The sequence below is a fragment of the Eurosta solidaginis genome, chromosome 4, assembly GCF_040869045.1.
Source record: "Eurosta solidaginis isolate ZX-2024a chromosome 4, ASM4086904v1, whole genome shotgun sequence".
NCBI classification, from domain to species: Eukaryota; Metazoa; Arthropoda; class Insecta; order Diptera; family Tephritidae; genus Eurosta; species Eurosta solidaginis.
In genome coordinates this window covers 13,254,386-13,272,758 of record NC_090322.1, presented here as the reverse complement: position 1 = coordinate 13,272,758, position 18,373 = coordinate 13,254,386, and the positions used below count along the sequence as shown (strand labels likewise).

The 18,373-nt window shown below is 37.0% G+C and overlaps 1 protein-coding gene across 1 annotated transcript in view; it reads right to left on the bottom strand.

Moving 5' to 3' along the window:
- Flad1 (Flavin adenine dinucleotide synthetase 1) overlaps positions 1-9,261 on the bottom strand; it is a 48,522-nt gene extending 39,261 nt beyond the window's left edge. The window contains exon 1 of the mRNA XM_067780251.1: positions 9,109-9,261. The gene's annotated coding sequence lies outside the window, so the exon portion shown is untranslated. The remainder of the gene's footprint in view (positions 1-9,108) is intronic.
- Between the last annotated feature and the right edge of the window lie 9,112 nt (positions 9,262-18,373).

The window sequence follows — 18,373 nt, the reverse complement described above, 5'->3', positions numbered from 1 at the left end:
CTTAAAAACAAATATTCTAAACTCTCAGTAGAGGATACCAATCCCCAGGGAGACGACATTACTCTAGCTCAGCATCGATCTGGATACTGTAATAGAATAAACTCTTACCTATCCAGAATCAACCCAGACATACATAATGTATGTCCTGATTGTAACGTGTCCCCACATGACACCAACCATCTCTTCAATTGCAATGTGGAACCAACGCCTCTAACACCCCTTTCTCTCTGGAATACCCCTGTTGAAACTGCAAGTTTCCTCGGACTACTGTTAGAGGATATTGATGAAAATTTGTGAGCGGTCGCACCTATTAGATAGAGCGAAGCACTGCTACAACAACAACAACAACAAGTATGTATGTGTGTACGTGGTTTGTATAGCTGAATATATGCTGAAGGTAAACAATTAATATATTCTGCTGAGAAGAGTCTACGTGGAAAAATCACAGAAAACTGAGATGTTCCGTTTGCCTTGCTGAATATGCGCTGAATTGTTTATTTCAGTCGTATTCCTAGTACACCTCTGCAATTCAATCGTTCCAACACTTTATTACAGGTTTATGCAACTATTGAGGTAGGAAGAATAAAGAAGCATGTAGCTGAATATGCGCTGAATATATCATGCAATTAAAAATTTATAAAGTTAAGAGTTTGATTTTGAGTGTAATCTCCCTGCAATTGTGGATAGTGAGCTGAACGAATAAAATAATAAACCAAATTTTGAAACATTGTGCTGAATTAGCTTTTGTACGTTGTCGAAGTGATAGCTTTGGAAAGAATCAGCTCTACTTCTATAAAGGTAACAAAGAATACAAGTAGAGATACGCTGAAAGTATTATTTTATTTGCGATAAAAAAGCTTCAAGGAAGGAGCAGTTTCTAAGCTCGACTTTTAGAAAAATCTGAGCTGAATTAATAAATCAACATTTGAAGTGGAACAAAATTGTTGACCTATTTCTTACCACCTTAATGTTATAAACACTGCGCTGAATTAGCAAACCATGTGTGTCCTGTCCACAAAATTGCTAAGTTATACCAATAAAAGAAAATAATTTGCGGTATTTCTGCAATCTATGTGGATATCATTACCGACTTGTAGCTGAATATGTGCTGAATAGTTAAATCAGGAGGTAAGAATACGCAGAAAGCTAAGATATCCTGGTAGAGCGCTACGATAGTTATAAGTCCTGCGCTGAATTGCCAAGTATCTTCTACATACGCTTCGAAAGTTCAATAAACCATAGCTTTGACTATGTTTTAAATTTTTTTCTATATTTGAATTATATCAACAGGCGCAAATTTATTGCAATACGTGGCAGTTTTACTTCGAGTGAGTAAACAACTTTTCGCTGAATACGCGCTGAATTTATAAAACAGCGCTTAGAGACCGAAACCCGTATTTTGTATTAATTTTAGTTCAATTAAAATTTTATATGCTGTGCTGTATAAACAAATCTCTTTCTGCTATGTGATAACTGGTAGGTACAGCGCATAAAATTCGTACTGACTGGCACTTAAAAAATGTTATTTGTAGTTAAATTATGTTAAAACGAGCAAATGTATTACAATAATTTATATGATTAGCTTGAAATCGTATTTCAAGTTTCGCAAATTCAACTTAAAATCGTGATTCACTTTCCGCTGAATATGTGCTGAATTCATAAAACAACAATGAATGCTGTCTTGAAAAGACCGTATGTATTTCTGCAACTAATGTAGAGTTTCATGTGCTAGCCTAAATTAGCATATCCTTTTAAGTTATGTGATAAAATAGCAAAAAACAATGTCTTCAGCGCTAAAAGATAAAAACTACAAAAGATGGGTCGACTGTGTTTATTATTATTATTATTTTTTTTTTTCAATAAAATGATGTCAAGAGGAGCACATTAATTGCCTTATTTGCCAGCAATTCAGCGCAAATCCGCGAATTATTTATGTGTATACTGGAAGCGCATGTTACACATTTTAATAAGGTTAAATGATTTTTCGGTTAACGAAAGTTATCACCTAATGGTCTGATTACACAAGCATATCTAATAGCGACACAAATCAAGCTGAGTCTGTACGAGAATTTTAAAATTTCCACCACAGCCGTGCTTCGATTTTTTAAATTTATCAACGTCCAGACGAAGGCATTAAAATTTCAATGAGGCGGCCAACCGAAATTGAAGGTGTGGTTTGATGTCAGCGATTTGTCAGCCACAAAATTGGCAAGCAGATATGGGGGAAATGAGAAAAAAAAATTGTAATCGGATAAATTTATTGTAAAAAAAATAAGATAATTGTGTGTATGGTTGTATGCATGCACATACATATGGCTGGAAAATTTCAAAACTAAGAAATAAAACACTCAAACGAGTTTTTTCTTTTGTTCAAGGCAGTGATTCGCTTATCTGTCAAAATTATAAAGTCAGTAACCTTCTGTGCGCCAATGGTTTTCCTCTTCGCTACGCAAGACATTGTCACACTATTTGATAATTTAAATTTTCTGACCTTGTGTTTAAATGTCAACGTGTACGCTGTCGCTTAGGCATATGCACAGGAAATTTATATTTTTGAATATTTAACAGTACGTGTGAGTTGCATCAGTTAAACAATAAACGAAATTCGCACAGAAGATATTAAGAAAGTGTTACCGCATTGTATTCAGCGTCTATTCAGCACATTTGTCGTTTGGGACGTATTAAAGAGAATTTAAATTTAAGACTTCATTCAGCTTCAAAATAGTGAGTTGTTTATAGATTATCATAGTAAAACTGCTTTGTTGCTCATGACTATAAAAATAGCGCTGAATTGTATTCAGCGTCAAGTAAGCGACTTGTCTTAAAAATTAGACTAGCCTTTAACCGATTACTACAAACAAAAAAGTAAGAATTTTATTTTTCTAGTCGAATCAAACTTTTTAGATAAAACTGCATTTGTGTAAGAACTGTGCGCGCTGAATTGTACTCAACAGATTGCTGAGCGCGTCTTATATATGCAGTTTAGCTTAAAGCGTTTATTACATACGTGGATAGCAAAGTGAAATAATTTAAACTTGCGTGCTGCTTTTCAGAACTGGTAATGTAGACAATTTTGCTAAAAGAACTATAAAACACAAAATTTCATCACTAATGAATTATATTCAGCGCTGATTCAGCAGAACTTTAGGAAAGCTTACATATTTTAGAATGATTTTTCGTTGCTTATAACTATACTAAAACCCAAATTAGCACATTGAATCGCATTCAGCGCAAATTCAGCAGGCTCTTATAAAAGCTTATGTATACAACAAAGAATTCGTTGTCTTATGAGATCACTTAGCACTCAATAAGCGCAGTTAATAGTAATTTAGCGTCAATTTTAGGTTTTTTAGATTACTTTAACTTACATTACAGAAAACTGAAATAAGCCCGCTGAACTGTATTCAGCATCTATTAAGCTGCATACTGATAGTGGTACTGAAAAGGCTCGTGATCTTGTTATAAAAAACTACCATTAAAAAATCAAAATTCCTTCTCATCCAATAGTTCAGCACATATATAGATGTCAAAAGTACCTTAATTGTACTCTTAATAAAGCAGGTCACCTCATTTGCACACTATTCAGCGTGATTTAAGCTAATTCAGCACGAAGGTCGCTTTGTGATTAAGGCGTGAACTTGAGGCGAGTTTAGCGCTTTTGTTCATCTAAAAAATTGATATAATATCCAGCACAGTTTGCGCTCTTCATTCAGCATATCTTAGCTTATCAAATTTATCAGTGAGCGTACACACTTTAAAAAGATGTTTCTTGTTGCATATTCCTAATCAGTCAGGCCTTTTCTGCGGCAATTATAGCCGTTTAGCGCTTACGTTTTATTAACGCTTTTTATAGTGCCAGCGTAAAATTTTTTTAATCAGACTACAATTATGCACTAATTTCAAAGCTAAGAGCAGTAGAACTAATTAGAAATAAATTTTTGTTAATATTTCTTGAGTTATTTTATTGACTTTTATGAAATTTAAATTGTAGTAAATTCTTTAATGAACATACACAGCAGATTTCAACTCAGATTAAGCACAATACAAATATATTCAAGTCGTTTCTCTCATGGTTTAAACAAGCACTTTTTAAAGCTTCTCAGCTTAAATTACATAATATGCAACAGCTAATCTCGAATAATAGTCTATTCAGCTTTCTTTTCTTGTAAACACTCATTGTTATTTGTTCATGTTAATTTTATTGAGAGCAATTAATTTAATCTTATTACTATTCAGCGCACGCCAATAGCCAAAAACTTCGTTATTTCCTTTGTTATTGGTGATGATATTGGTAATTCAGCTACTATAAGAGTTATTCAGCGCTATTCAGGCTCACAAAAAAGTGTGAGCACATCGTTATTTCATTGAACTTGAGTGCAAGCTACATAACCTGATATGCAGCACAGATAATCGTTATTGTAAATGGTAAGTTGAACTGGCCGGCCCGTGAGGACCAAACATAGTGTTAAGGCTGCCTTACACGCGCCTATTTTTTTATCGATTTTCCGAGGTTCAACCAAAATCACAAATATCAGAATATCGACTCATGTAAAGCAGCTTTTATTCAGCTAAGAACAAATTCAGCGCACTTATAAAAAAAAAACAATTTATATTGCAATATAGCTATGGACACTTTTAATATTATTTAATTAAATTCAGCTATGTTAAGAGATATTCAGCTGCGTTTAAGCTCAATGAAAAATCAAATGGATGCTAGTACATATAATTCAGCAGCTCTAAGTGATATTCAGCTTCCCTAAGGTCAATTCAGCAGATATGCGAACATACTATCACTACATGTACTACTGCGTACATACTATGACTACTTTTCTGCGCAAGTGTGATTCAGCATAATTCAGCTCAAGTAAAACAAATATATATGCAGGGGAAAAGCATTTTAAATAAAGTTACAACAGAAAATACGTAAGTATAACACATTTTTGTATCTCTACTTGTACTACTGCGTAAATACTATCACTAATTTTCAGCGCAAGTGCAATTCAGCACAATTCAGCTCAAGTAAAAGAAATAAATACGCAGGTGCAAAGCAATTGAAATAAAGTTACAACAGAAAATAAGTAAGTGTAGCACATTTTTTTAATTGCAGTGCTTTACAGTGCAATTCAGCTAAACTTGTTGTTTTTCGGCACAATTCAGCGCACACATAAGCTTAAATATGCAAATGCATAACCTTTTTACCTAATTTAAGTGCTATTCAGCGAAATTCACCTACGCCAAATGTCTTGCAGCGCAATTTAGCGTTCAATACACTAAATATTGCGCTTTGAGCTTCATTGCAGATGCATACATTTTCCTTTTTATTGATGTATCTATAATTATTTTCACTTGTATCGTGACATTTACACTTAATTTCTTTGTTATTGTTTTCAATTTTTGTTGACTAACCCCATTCATTAAATTTTTATACTCCATTGGTGCATGCCATTCATGTCATATGTATGTATGTGCGCGTGTGTGCGTATGGGTGGGTGTATGTATGGAAGAGTACATGCACGTAGCTGCTTTGTTATGGTTTTCGCTGATCGTTTGCCAAACTTTTCACTGTCATCGGCTATGGTTGACTTTTTTGTTAAAGCAGCTGAAGCAAAACCATACGCCATACGTACATGAATACATACGTACATATACGACATAAGCACAACAACAAAGGCAAGCATATTTGTTTAAGTTATGAACAAATTTTTATAATATTTGATCAAACTATGTGATATAACGTAAATATTGCAATATCCCAATTAATGGAGCAAAAAAAAAATATAAAAAAATGTTAAAAGATTTAAAAAAACAACAAAAAGCGAAGCTATTTCTATTCAATCTGAAAATAAAATTACTTGCACTCAAATTACTCAAATTAACCGAGAACGATGACGTCACACCACTTTGAGTGGCACTTCCGCGGACTGGCATACTCACACACACATACACATATATTTTTCTTTCAACACGAGTTAAGTTTTGTATCATTTACAGCCACACTCAATTGCTTTCGTGAAAGTGAATGTCTAAATTGAAGAATGAAGGCGCTTCATAAAAATAGAAAAAAAAGAAAAAAATTTAAAATTAAATAGATATACGATTGCAAAAGCAAAACACCGAACTGCAAAGCATTTAACATAGGTTCAAAGAAAAACAACAACAAAATACTTATTTCTGAGTCAACAAAATTTGCGATTTATACAAATTGAAGAAATAAAATGTTTAATAAAATAAAAAAAAAAATAATAAAAAAAAACTAAACATTTCAAATGAAAGTCGTTAAGCAATTTTGTTAGACACAATTTTAGCTGATAATCACTTGCTTACTCATTTGATGAACTGACATAACGGCACCGCACTTAAATTTATTTTTGATTAAAAGCTCATCACTGCGCTGTGATGAGTTAGAGTTGAGGAGAATTTAATTTGTGTGAACAAAGCAAGTTGTTGTTGTTGTTGTTGTAGCGGTAAGGTTGCTCCCCGAAGGCTTTGGGGAGTGTTATCGATGTGATGGTCCTTTACCGGATACAGATCCGGTACGATCCTGTAACACAGCACCATTAGGGTGCTAGCGACCATCTCGGGAACGATTTATGTGGCCACATTAAACCTTCAGGCCATCCCTCCCTTCCCACTCCCAAGTTCCGTGAGGAGCTTGTGGTTTCCAGAGCCTCGTCTGTCAGTGAAACAAGGTTCGCCGCGGATGGGTGAGGTTGACAATTGGATTTGGAGAAGCTATATATTGCGCTGGCAAGCTGAAGGGTCGTGCTACACAGCCCTTGAATCTGGTATTTTAGTCGCCTCTTACGACAGGCATACCTACCGCGGGTATATTCTAACCCCATCACCCTCTAGGGAGGGGGCGGGGGAAGGGGGGGGGGTGAACAAAGCATATTCTATTTTCACACATCTTATGTATAAAGGAATCTTAATTCCGCGTATTCAGCTCAGTAGTAGGCACGTAACACTTATTCAGCGCATTAAAAACTCTTGTTTACAAATTTATTTATACATATTTTTAATCACAGTAATATGCTAAGCGAAGTATTCATTCTTTCCGCGCAGTTTTTGTGCGCGTATAAAAATAACTAAGCTACTTTTAGAAATTCAGCAGCTACTTTATGTTATTTGCACACATTTTATGCATAAAGGAAAGTTAATTCCGCATACTAAGCTCAGTAGTACGCACGTGACGCCTATTCAGCGCATCACATGTTCTTGTTTTCCAATTTTATTCGTACACATTTTTGATTAAATATATACATTCAGTAGTATTCGTTATTCCGCGCATTTTTTGTGCAAATATAGAAATGACTAAGCTACTTTTAGAAATATTACTCCAACGAATGTGCAAAGTATATTCAGCGCTGTAATTCCAGAAGATTATACAGTATTTAGCTCAAGAACGCGAAATATATGCATGCAATATTAATTCAGCGCACTGAAAATATGTTGCTTGCAATTCTTAAGCATACATCCTAAAAAAATTTTGTTGCACATATTCAGCGCATTCAGCTGTCCATTAAGTTAAAATAATGCATTTAGCGCAATCAATACCTCTCATTTTAAACTTCTAAGCATGTTTAAACAAATTACAAAGCACAAAAAACACACTCAGGATGTTATTTGTTTATTCAGCGAATTTAAATATTTAAAAAAATGTATTTGTATTGTATTTGTGAGTATTTCTTACTTGCTTATAAATATTTTATGTATTCAGCACACTTCGAAGTTCGAAAAATTTATTCAGCATTTACTTTTCGTTTGCTAATTCTTTTGTATCAAATTCTATGTCACGAAAACCGTATTCAGCGCACTTAAGAAGAAGGTGTATTCAGCGCGTTATAGACTTAGTTAATGTAGAAAATGCTCTGCGCTGTCACAAAAAATGCTCAGTGTGCTAGAGATAGCCTTTTTATGATTTTCAAGTTATTCTATTCGATTTTTTGGGGCACTTTAAAGTACGCCAGGTTTATTAAGCGCGTAGAAAATGCTTGTTTCCTAGTGATAACCAAATTTAGCGAATTCCTTCGAGTAAAATACACATTTCGCGGATGTTTTGCTTATTCAGCTAATTGTTTGCTTATTCAGCTAAGTTCCATGCACATCAATGTGCTTAAGATACTAATGTTTTACATTCTACATTTATATTTTAAGTTGTGAAACATATTCAGCGTAATCAATATCTGTTTGTTCTAGCGCAAATGCTTCTAGGCCTATAGCTAATTTACTCTATAAGATTCTAAGTGTGGAAAATATATACCGCGTGCTTTTTGTTTATTGAACGCATTTCACATCATCTGCTGCAGGTATTATATGGCCATAAAATTAAAAAATTGTATTAAAACCTTGTGCCAATAACAAAAAAATTTCGCTCAGCACTTTGTAAGCATATATTCAGCGCGTAGGAAAGCAGTAAATATTGCATTTTTATGTTGATTTAACTAGTAAGCGCATATGTGTATGCTTATTCATCGTCTGGTAAGCTAATAGTCCACACAATTGTATCAAAAAATTAATAAATAATTTCTATATGATTGTATATACATACATGTAAATAATGCATATATACTTTATGTAAGCATGTATAAAAATTTTTCATTCAAATTCATTCGTGGTAACTGCAAAAAATGCTTCAAGTTCGTTTCTTAAGTTATTTGTTTCTATGGATTTAGCTTTTTTATTTGCATATTTTTAGGCTGAGCTTTGAATTAAGTGCAGGTATGTTTTGTTGAAGTCATACAAATAAAAGGAAGTGGTCAATAAGCCGTGTTTAAGATCTATATATGTATGTTTGTACACATGAAGGTGTGCACATTCATTTGAAAAATACATGTTCGTACATAGGCTCAGATTTGGGGAAATGCGCGCACACAACTGGGGTAAATGTACATACTAAAGGTACACGCCAACATATTTGTAAAGGCGGCAAAAGCAAAAGTCGTCATTGAACCAGTTAAACGAGCCGTACAACAACAGCTAACATGTAAACATATTCATTAATAACAATGTGTGGCATGCGACAGACAGCGCGCTCACATATGTACAAATACATACATAATATATTATACAGCTGTAAATACATAGGTACATATAAGTAGATATACTTACATAGTAAATATTTATGTGTATAACTTGCACAGTGAGGCATTTGGACAAAATTGACTTCACCAAGTTTAAGTGAGCTCCTGCGCAGCTGCCAGCAAGAAACAAGTAGGCGAAGATAATCAGCCCCAGCTATAAACTATTTATTTCATTTACTAGAGTTGTAAGTAGTTCAACAAGAAGAGCGCTCTTATGAATTATAATGAAGATCTACAAGATAAGAAAATAAAATAAAGTAAATATTAAAAAAATAGTATATTTTTGTTGAAGTCTTTTTAAACTCTTTGAAGATACGAATATTGTCAAAAATAGCTAAATAAAGTACAATTTTCAAAAATATCTGAGCTGGTGCCGAATCGTAACATATGATAACGGATATTCGATCCGTTACGAAAGAAAATTACGTGATACGTCAGTCGTTTAAGTTAAATTGGATTACAACATACGATAGCAAATAAGTTTTTGAGGACCAAAATTACTTAGGAACATATTTTAAAGTCATAAAAATACCAACAATTAATCGATTCAGCGATTTCGGTCAATTACCCCCGTTCACGTATTTCATCATACAGAATACGGAACAAGCAGTACGATCACATATGTTATAATCCGAAAACCATGTTTTCACGTGACGAGTTATACGATCACGGATGTTACGTGTCCATAGCTGAATATCTTTTATACAATAATTGAGCAGCCAAACTGGCTGAAAACGAACGTTACTACGTAGTACAAACGTTGAATAAATAAACAATACGCTGAATGCAGTTTTCCTGATAATTAATTTGACAAAATAACTTAAAACAGTGCAAAACAAACATTTCCAGTGCGCTGAATAGATGCTTTAGGCCTTAAAATGAGCTGAATAGAGCTGCTTTAAACATGATATACTAAAAACTTTTGAAAATCATAAAAAACATGTATTAAGAGTGCGCTGAATATGTGTTTCATGCGCAAATTAGATGATGCGTGGCTATGAAACTAAAGGTAGAAGCATGGCCTAGATATTCTCGGAAGTACAAAGCGCCAAATGATCTTTTATCTCATCCCCCAGCGAGTTAGGGCGTTAGAATATACCTGCGGTAGGTATGCCTGTCGCAAGAGGCGACTAAAATACCAGATTCAAGGGGTTTTTGTAGCGCAGCCCTTTCAGGTTGCCAGCGCAATACATAGCTTCTCCAAACCCAATTGTCAACCTCACCTATCCGTGGCGAATCCTGTTCCATTAACAGCCGAGGCTCTGGCGACCCCGAACTCCTCATGGATCTAGGTGGTGGGAGGGCGGTATGGGCTAGGCCGCACGTGGTCATAACAAACGTACCGGATATGCATCTCGCAAAGGACCATCAACCCGATAACACTCCCAAGGCCTTGGGGGAGTGTCATTATCGCTACAACAACAACAACATTTGGTATTTCAATTATCTTAACCCTATTGATTTAATTCATTTTGTTAGCACCTTCTTTAAAATGACCCACTGTACACAGCGTGGGGTTGACAATGCGTACTTGTTTATGTGTTTATGTGTACATTTGTACTGTTATCTTGCAATTGAATTTGCCTCCCGTTAGACTGGCTTAAATACATGTACATACATAGATACATATGTGCATATGTGTGAATAATGACTGACACAGCAATGCGCGACGAGCGTTGAACTCTAGGTGAATACACAAAGTATGAGTTCGGGAAGTGGAGTAATGAATGTTTCGTTATTAATTTTTATTTAAATTTATTTGATCGAAATTTTGTTGGCTTCGATTAAATTTAGAGTCTGCGAAATAAATAATATAATGTAGTGACAGGAGAAGGCCTACAAAGCTTTATATTCTTTCAATAGACTCACTCGTAAGAGGGCATGGTAACAAAGTTAAGTAGTATTAAAGTAGTATTAAGTTCGTGGGGCTAGTTCATTTGTATGGGGTTCTAGTTTGGTTGGATTCAAATCATAATTACAAAAATCTACACTATTTCTATTTGTAAGTGAGATAGCGTCAATTGAAAAAATAATACGCAACTGTAAATAAGAAACCGTTATATGGAAATGAGAATAGTTACTTGTAAATAAGATTAGTCATTTGTAAATTACAAAGCGTCATATGAAAATGAGAATAGTCAATTGCAAATGCGAAAGCGTCACTTCATTATGTTAAGTCATTTGTAAATGAGAGAGCGTCATATAAAAATGCGAAGAAGTCACTTAAATTTTAGAGTAGTCAGTTGGAAATGAGAAAGCGTCAGATGTAGATGATAATAGTTAATTGAAAATGCGAAAACGTCATATAGAAATGAGAATAGTCAGGTAGTAGGGTGGCAGACTGTCACTGGATTTCAATGGATCTGTTTGGTTGCGGTGTCCAATGAAACGAGGTTGAGAACTTGAGTATATACAGCGCTGACTTTTTATTTCAGGAAGTCTGCATATGGAACTGTGGCAATTCTTTCTGGTGGGGAAGGGAGTCTCGAGAAATAGAAATACCTGTTGCGTTTGTGAGTTGCATAGACGCCTATCTATCTTGCAAATATTTTGTAATCCACTTTTTTAGACTAGTGTTAAGTAGCGTTGTGTTCTTAACTGTGCCAAAGTCTTTCTATGATACCTGGAAAGCTGTCACATTTTCATAAGACTCGTATGTGGCATCTCTCTTCACTGTTCAGATTGGGATTTTATGTATTAATTCTGACACCCTCTCCCCTGCCGCCCCCTCAACAGCTAGCAAATTAGAGTGCCAGAGGTGTTCAATTGGCTTTTTTTCTAGAGCTTCAAAATTTGTTCATTATTTTGTTTTTAGATTCGAGTTTGAATTAAATTTCGTTTCCATGTAAATAAATATATAAATTTTTGATACACCCCTTTGAAATTTATTTAATTTTTGTCTTTTATTTATTTATTTATTTATTTTTTATTTATTTAATTTTTGTTTTATTTTGTTATTTATTTAATTTTTGTTTTATTTTGTTATTTATTTAATTTTTGTTTTTTTTTCGACCGTAGAAATTTTTTTGATAAAAAAAACGAGCAAAAAATTGAAAAAATATCTGAAATTTTTGCAAGGCACATCCGGACGAGCAGCCATTTTTTTGTTTTTAAGTTTTAGACTTTCCAAAATTTTTTTTAAATTTTATTTTGGGGATTACTTCCCGCTTTCGCAGTTTCATAATTTTTTTTTAAGTCCATTTGTTTTTTTTTTTAATTTTATAAGCTTCCTTCCTGCTTCACTTTCTTCGTTTACAAATGCTGACATTGGCCATGAAATTAACTCTTTTGTTACACATAGTTAAAAATAAATGCAAATACATGCAATGTTGTTTTTGGCTTTTGTAAACAATTTCGATTTGTTTTGCCATTTAAACTCGTTTTTCAAACTCATTTTCTTGTAACCAAAAGAGTAAACAGAAAATAGAGGAAAATGTAGAAAAACGAAAAAAAAGTATGAAAATTGCATATTATGCATGTATGTATGTATACACATTAGACAGTATGAAAAACGTAAATTTTTTCCCTGTACCGATCGATTGTTCTATGAATTTCTCCACAGTATGAGAGGGGACTTTGAGCCAAACCAGTGGTTTACCATACTTAAAGCCCTCAGTACCCGTAACGAAGATATTACGTAAAATAAAACAAATAGGAACGGGACTGTCTTCGACTGTGCCGAAGACTTCATACCTTCCATGAATGCAGCTGTACAAAAATCTAATGAATTTTTAAGAATTCCTAAAATCTGAACAATCAGCTGTATAGAACTTATGTATATTTGACCGATCTTGACGATTTTTTCAGACAATAACATACATACGTAAGCATTTCATAAAATTTCAAGCGTCTAGCTGTAGAAGAAATGCGAAAACACTCTTATCAATCGGTTGTATGGGATATATATACTATATATACGACCGATTTTGCAAATTTTTTCAAACAACAATGTATACCACATACGTTAGCTTCTGGTAAAATTCTAGTTGTTAAAATTACCAAGAAATTATCTCGTTATCTGAACAAAACGGATGTGTGGGAGATATATTCAGCCCTATTCTGCATTTCGACTTGGATTGGAATTTTTTCGATTTGGCAATTTTGGTATTCTGTGTTCCAATCTCTTTCGATCCAACTTCGAATCGTTCGATTTTGTGTATTCTGCATTTCGATCGTAGTTCCGTTTTTCTAAGTTGCAAATTAGTTGGCGGAAAATATTTTTTTATTTTTTATTAATTTATAACAGCAAAAATGTAAGTAAAACTTGTTGAGAAACGTAAAAGGCTTGATGATGATTGTGTTTTATGTGTTTCCAGGTCAAAAACAACATGTCGATGTCGAAGTCCTTGGACGTATTTGCCCCGCAAAAGTATCTAACAAATACTTGAAAGCATCCTTATTCAGCCCTATTCTGCATTTCAATAACGTTCCCGTTCTATGCTCCGCTTTAATCGAAGTTTGGTATTCTGCCTTACGACGGAATCGTAAAAAGAAGAGGAAGGCAAATGATTTTTCGAAATCAGCTGTTGGTACGGAATGTGTGAACATTGGAACAAAATAAATTAAAGAAAATTTGTAAAAAACACTGAAAAACGTTTATATTTTATTATCCACGCCATTTTGTACAAAAAAGCAATAGAATATATTGCCGCAGTGTTATATTTTTTTGAGTGAAGTGCTTTCATAATTGTAAGTGTGTTTTTGTCGTTCTTTTGGCCAATTCCCTGCCGTGGCCACCTAGTTTTGTTAAAACGAATTCCTGCACGAATATAGTGGACATTTTCTGAATTTTAAGGATGCTAATTTCATTGCACTGGCCTAAAGTACTTTATAAAGGTTTATTTATTCTTTCCGCAAGGATTGTTTACGTTTTCGCTTCAACTTCCTCTACTCCGGCAGCTTGCTTTGGCATATAACTGGACCCGACGAACAGACACAAATTATAGCTGTCTATTATATTGGAATCAATAGCCGCGGCATTATTTGTGGAGTTGGAAAGCAGCGCATACGAAAATGGCCAGGCGAGAATGGAAAGGCAAATATTGCGAGATTTGTGTAATCCAATTGAGATGAGTGACGAGTTGTAAGAAATTTAACTTAAAAGTGGTAAAGTTTAATGTCTTATTTTCTTATTTAGGTTAAACAAATTTTCGACTTAATCAGCCCTATTCTGCATTTCGACTTGGATTGGAATTTTTTCGATTTGGCAATTTTGGTATTCTGTGTTCCAATCTCTTTCGATCCAACTTCGAGTCGTTCGATTTTTTGTATTCTGCATTTCGATCGTAGTTCCGTTTTTCTAAGTTGCAAATTAGTTGGCGGAAAAATATTTTCTTTTTATTTATTTATTAATTTATAACAGAATTTTAACAAAAATGTAAGTAAAACTTGTTAAGAAACGTAGAAGGCTTGATGATGATTGTTTTTTATATGTTTCCAGGTCAAAAACAACATGTCGATGTCGAAGTCCTTGGACGTATTTGCGCCGCAAAAGTATCTAACACATACTTGAAAGCATCCTTGTTAAGTCGAAAGTTTTTTATGAACCTAAATAAGAAAATAAGTCATTAAACTATACCACTTTTAAGTTCAATTTCTTACAATTTGTCACTCATCTCAAATGGATTACACAAATCTCGCAATATTTGCCTTTCCATTCTCGCCTGGCAATTTTCGTATGCGTTGCTTTCCAACTCCATAAATAATGCCGCGGCTATTGATTCCATTATAATAGACAGCTATAATTTGTGTCTGTTCGTTGGGTCCAGATATATGCCAAAGCAAGCTGCCGGAGTAGAGGAAGGTGAAGCAAAAACGTAAACAATCCTTGCGGAAAGAATAAATAAATCTTCATAAAGTGTTTTAGGGCAGTGCAATGAAATAGCATCCTTAAAATTCAGAAAATGTCAACTATATTCGTGCAGGAATCCGTTTTAACAAAACTTGGTGGCCACGGCAGGGAATTGGCCAAAAGAACGACAAAAGCACACTTACAATTATGAAAGCACTTCACTCAAAAAAATATAATACTGCAGCAATATATTCAATTGGGGGCTAAGATACTTGGCTTGGATATCATAAGTGGTTTCAGGCTCTGGATCAGGGACTGATATCAGTCTTAGACCGGCCATAGTGACGAATGTTACGCGTGATTAGTTATCACGTCCTGCACGAGGTGCCCCTGCTTCTACTGATAATGGCGGATCTAGAGAGGACAACTCGATAAAACCCGCACCCCCTGAGTCATTGTGCCGAGCTCAGGGGAGGAAGGACTCTTTAAGAGTCAAGATCGGTACACAACGGTGACGAACTGGACTCTTTTAGGGCTTTGATTTCACATTACATTTTGACTTGATGACTTTGGGCTGGTAGGTGCGGTATTCTGCCACTTTAGTAGGTCGGGGTGAAACCCTACCGAAATGGCTGGTAGGCTAATGCTGCACCTGCCCACGTCCCGTTAAAACCGTGGCGGGCCTCAAGGTACGTTCCGGCTCCGTCGCCGTTAAGTTGGTGGTGTAGGTGCGGTTGAAGATTTTCCCGCTTCGTGTCCGGTCTGGCTCTGAACGCATTACTCATAAGGTAATGCGTCAACCCTCGCGTGGCCTCCCTGCGTAGCATAGATAACCACGAGACCGTTAAAGGGCGACTACACAATCGGCTCCGGATAGCGGCCTTGAGGGGGATTTTTTTAGAATGGACAAGACTAATACGAATCCGCCAAGGATGGGGTGCGGAAGAAGAGCGCTTTTGATGGAAATCCGTCAAATCAATCTTCAGCACTCTAAGGTGGCTTCCGCAAATTTGTTGCTCTGCCTTGAAAAAGGCGGAGTGGATATAGTCCTTGTCCAGGAGCCGTGGCTGAGTAGTAACGGCAGTAAGATTTCTGGATTAAGGACTGGAAAATTCAACACCTTGGTGCATGGGGAGGCAAGTAGGCCTAGATCCTGTGTGCTTGTTAAAAAAGAGATTAAAGCTTTTATTCTCTCTAATTTCAGCAATGCTGACGTAACAACGGTCTGCCTCGAGCGAGGAAGTAATGAAATGTGGGTGGTCTCAGCGTACATGCCCTACGGGGACGTAGAGGGGCCACCACCTGCGATACTGGGTGAAATCACCGCTGAAGCAAGGCGGAGAAGTGTTGGCGTGATCATCGGTGCCGATGCTAATGCCCATCATAGCATTTGGGGAAGTTCGGATACCAACACTAGAGGTGAGTCTTTATTTACTTTTATTGTAGATGAGGGACTTTGTATATGTAATAGGGGGAATGACCCGACTTTTATTACTGCGGTAAGGGAGGAGGTCCAGGACCTCACCCTAGTTAGTAGAGAACTGGAAGGTCGGATATCTGGATGGAGGGTTCTCAACGAGCACTCCTTCTCTGATCACCGATATATTCAGTTCTCAGTGAACGAAGAACGTCCCGGTAAAATATCTTTTAGGAACCCTAAAAGTACTAACTGGGACTTGTATTGTAGGAAGCTGGGAGAGCTACTGCCTGCGGTGCCTATCATTAGTTCGGGCCTGTCCGAATCTGAGATAGACGTTCTGGTGGAAAACTTCACCTCGGCAAGCAATAGCGCCTTTCAGCTGTCCTGCCCATTGAAAACTTACAGGGGGAAGGGCAAGTGGTCGGATTCTCTTGACGACCTAAGAGCGTCCAGTCGGCGGCTCTTCAACAGAGCCAGGAGGAGTAAATTACCCTCGGACTGGGAGCTCTATAAGGTGAGTCTGGGGATTTATAAATATGAAATAAGGATAGCCAAGCGAGATGCATGGCGAGGCTTCTGCGAAAACGTAGAAGGCTGCAATGAATCCGCGAGATTTAGAAAAATACTCTCTAGGAACCCCGCTCCTATGGGGTATCTGAGAGATGATGGTGGGGACTGGTCGATGAGTAGCGAGGAGTCCCTAAGGCTTTTACTGGACAATCATTTTCCCGATGCCCCAGTTGCGCAGGGATCTTCGCCTGCATGGTCGGCGGTCGTTGGCCATGCAGAAGTGCCTGCCATTCCAATACGGGAAAGTCAAATAACCTGGGCTATAGGGTCGTTCAAGCCCTATAAGTCTCCGGGCCCGGATGGAATCATTCCTGCGCAGCTTCAAAGGTCTTTAGGGATTTCCTGCCGCTGGTTGGCCATCATATATACTAACTGCCTTAGGCTTAACTATATCCCGAAGTCTTGGCACACGGTTAGGGTTATTTTCATTCCGAAGGCCGGCAGAAGCTCTCATGTGTCACCTAAGTATTTCAGGCCAATCAGTCTCTCGTCGTTTCTTCTTAAGACGTTTGAGCGGTTGATTGACCTGTACCTACGGGAAAGGATACCTCGGGGGTTACTGTCGGCTTCACAGCATGCGTACTGCAAGGGCAGATCGACGGAAACGGCTCTCCATTCGATTGTAAAGCAAATAGAGGGGTCCCTAGAACACAAAGAGTATGCTCTGGGTGCCTTTCTAGACATCGAGGGAGCTTTTAACAATGTCTTACCGGGGGCAATCGCAAGAGCTCTGGTGGGTTTAGGAGTCGAGGCGGCTCTGGTTGAATTTATTAGCAAACTTCTATGCGGCAGAATTGTCGCAGCGGAGTGGGGAGGGGCCATAATTAAGAGGAAGGTGTGCAGGGGCACGCCACGGGGGGTGTCCTATCTCCTCTCCTCTGGGTTGTGGTAGTCAACGAGCTTCTTGTGGAGCTGGAAGCCAATGGTTGTCGGGTGGTTGCCTATGCAGATGACCTCGCTGTCCTAGTCAGAGGCAAATTTCTGGGCACCCTGCGCGATGTTCTGCAGGGCTACCTGGATACTGTGGCTAGGTCGGCTGAGTCATGTGGGTTGGCGGTCAACCCGGGAAAAACGGAATTGGTCCTTTTCACAAGGAGATATAAGATGCCCGATTTCAGAACGCCCTCGATTGGAGGGGTACCGTTGGTACTTTCTGATAGGGTTAAATATTTGGGGATTGTTTTGGACAAGAAACTGTCCTGGAGACCCAATGTGGAAGATCGGGCCAGGAAGGCCGCCATTGCCTTGTACTGCTGCAGAGGAGCTATCGGAAAGAGATGGGGACTCTCGCCAAGAATAGTACACTGGCTTTATGAGATGGTGGTCAAACCGATTCTGCTATATGGGGTGCTGGTCTGGTGGAAAGCACTGGACACGGCGGGCACCTCCAAAATGTTAGTGTCAGTGCAACGGACGGCGCTGATCGGTATCAGTGGCGCTCTCAGAACAACACCTACCTTGGCACTGAACGTCATGCTGAACATATACCCACTAGATATTGCGGGAAAGGCG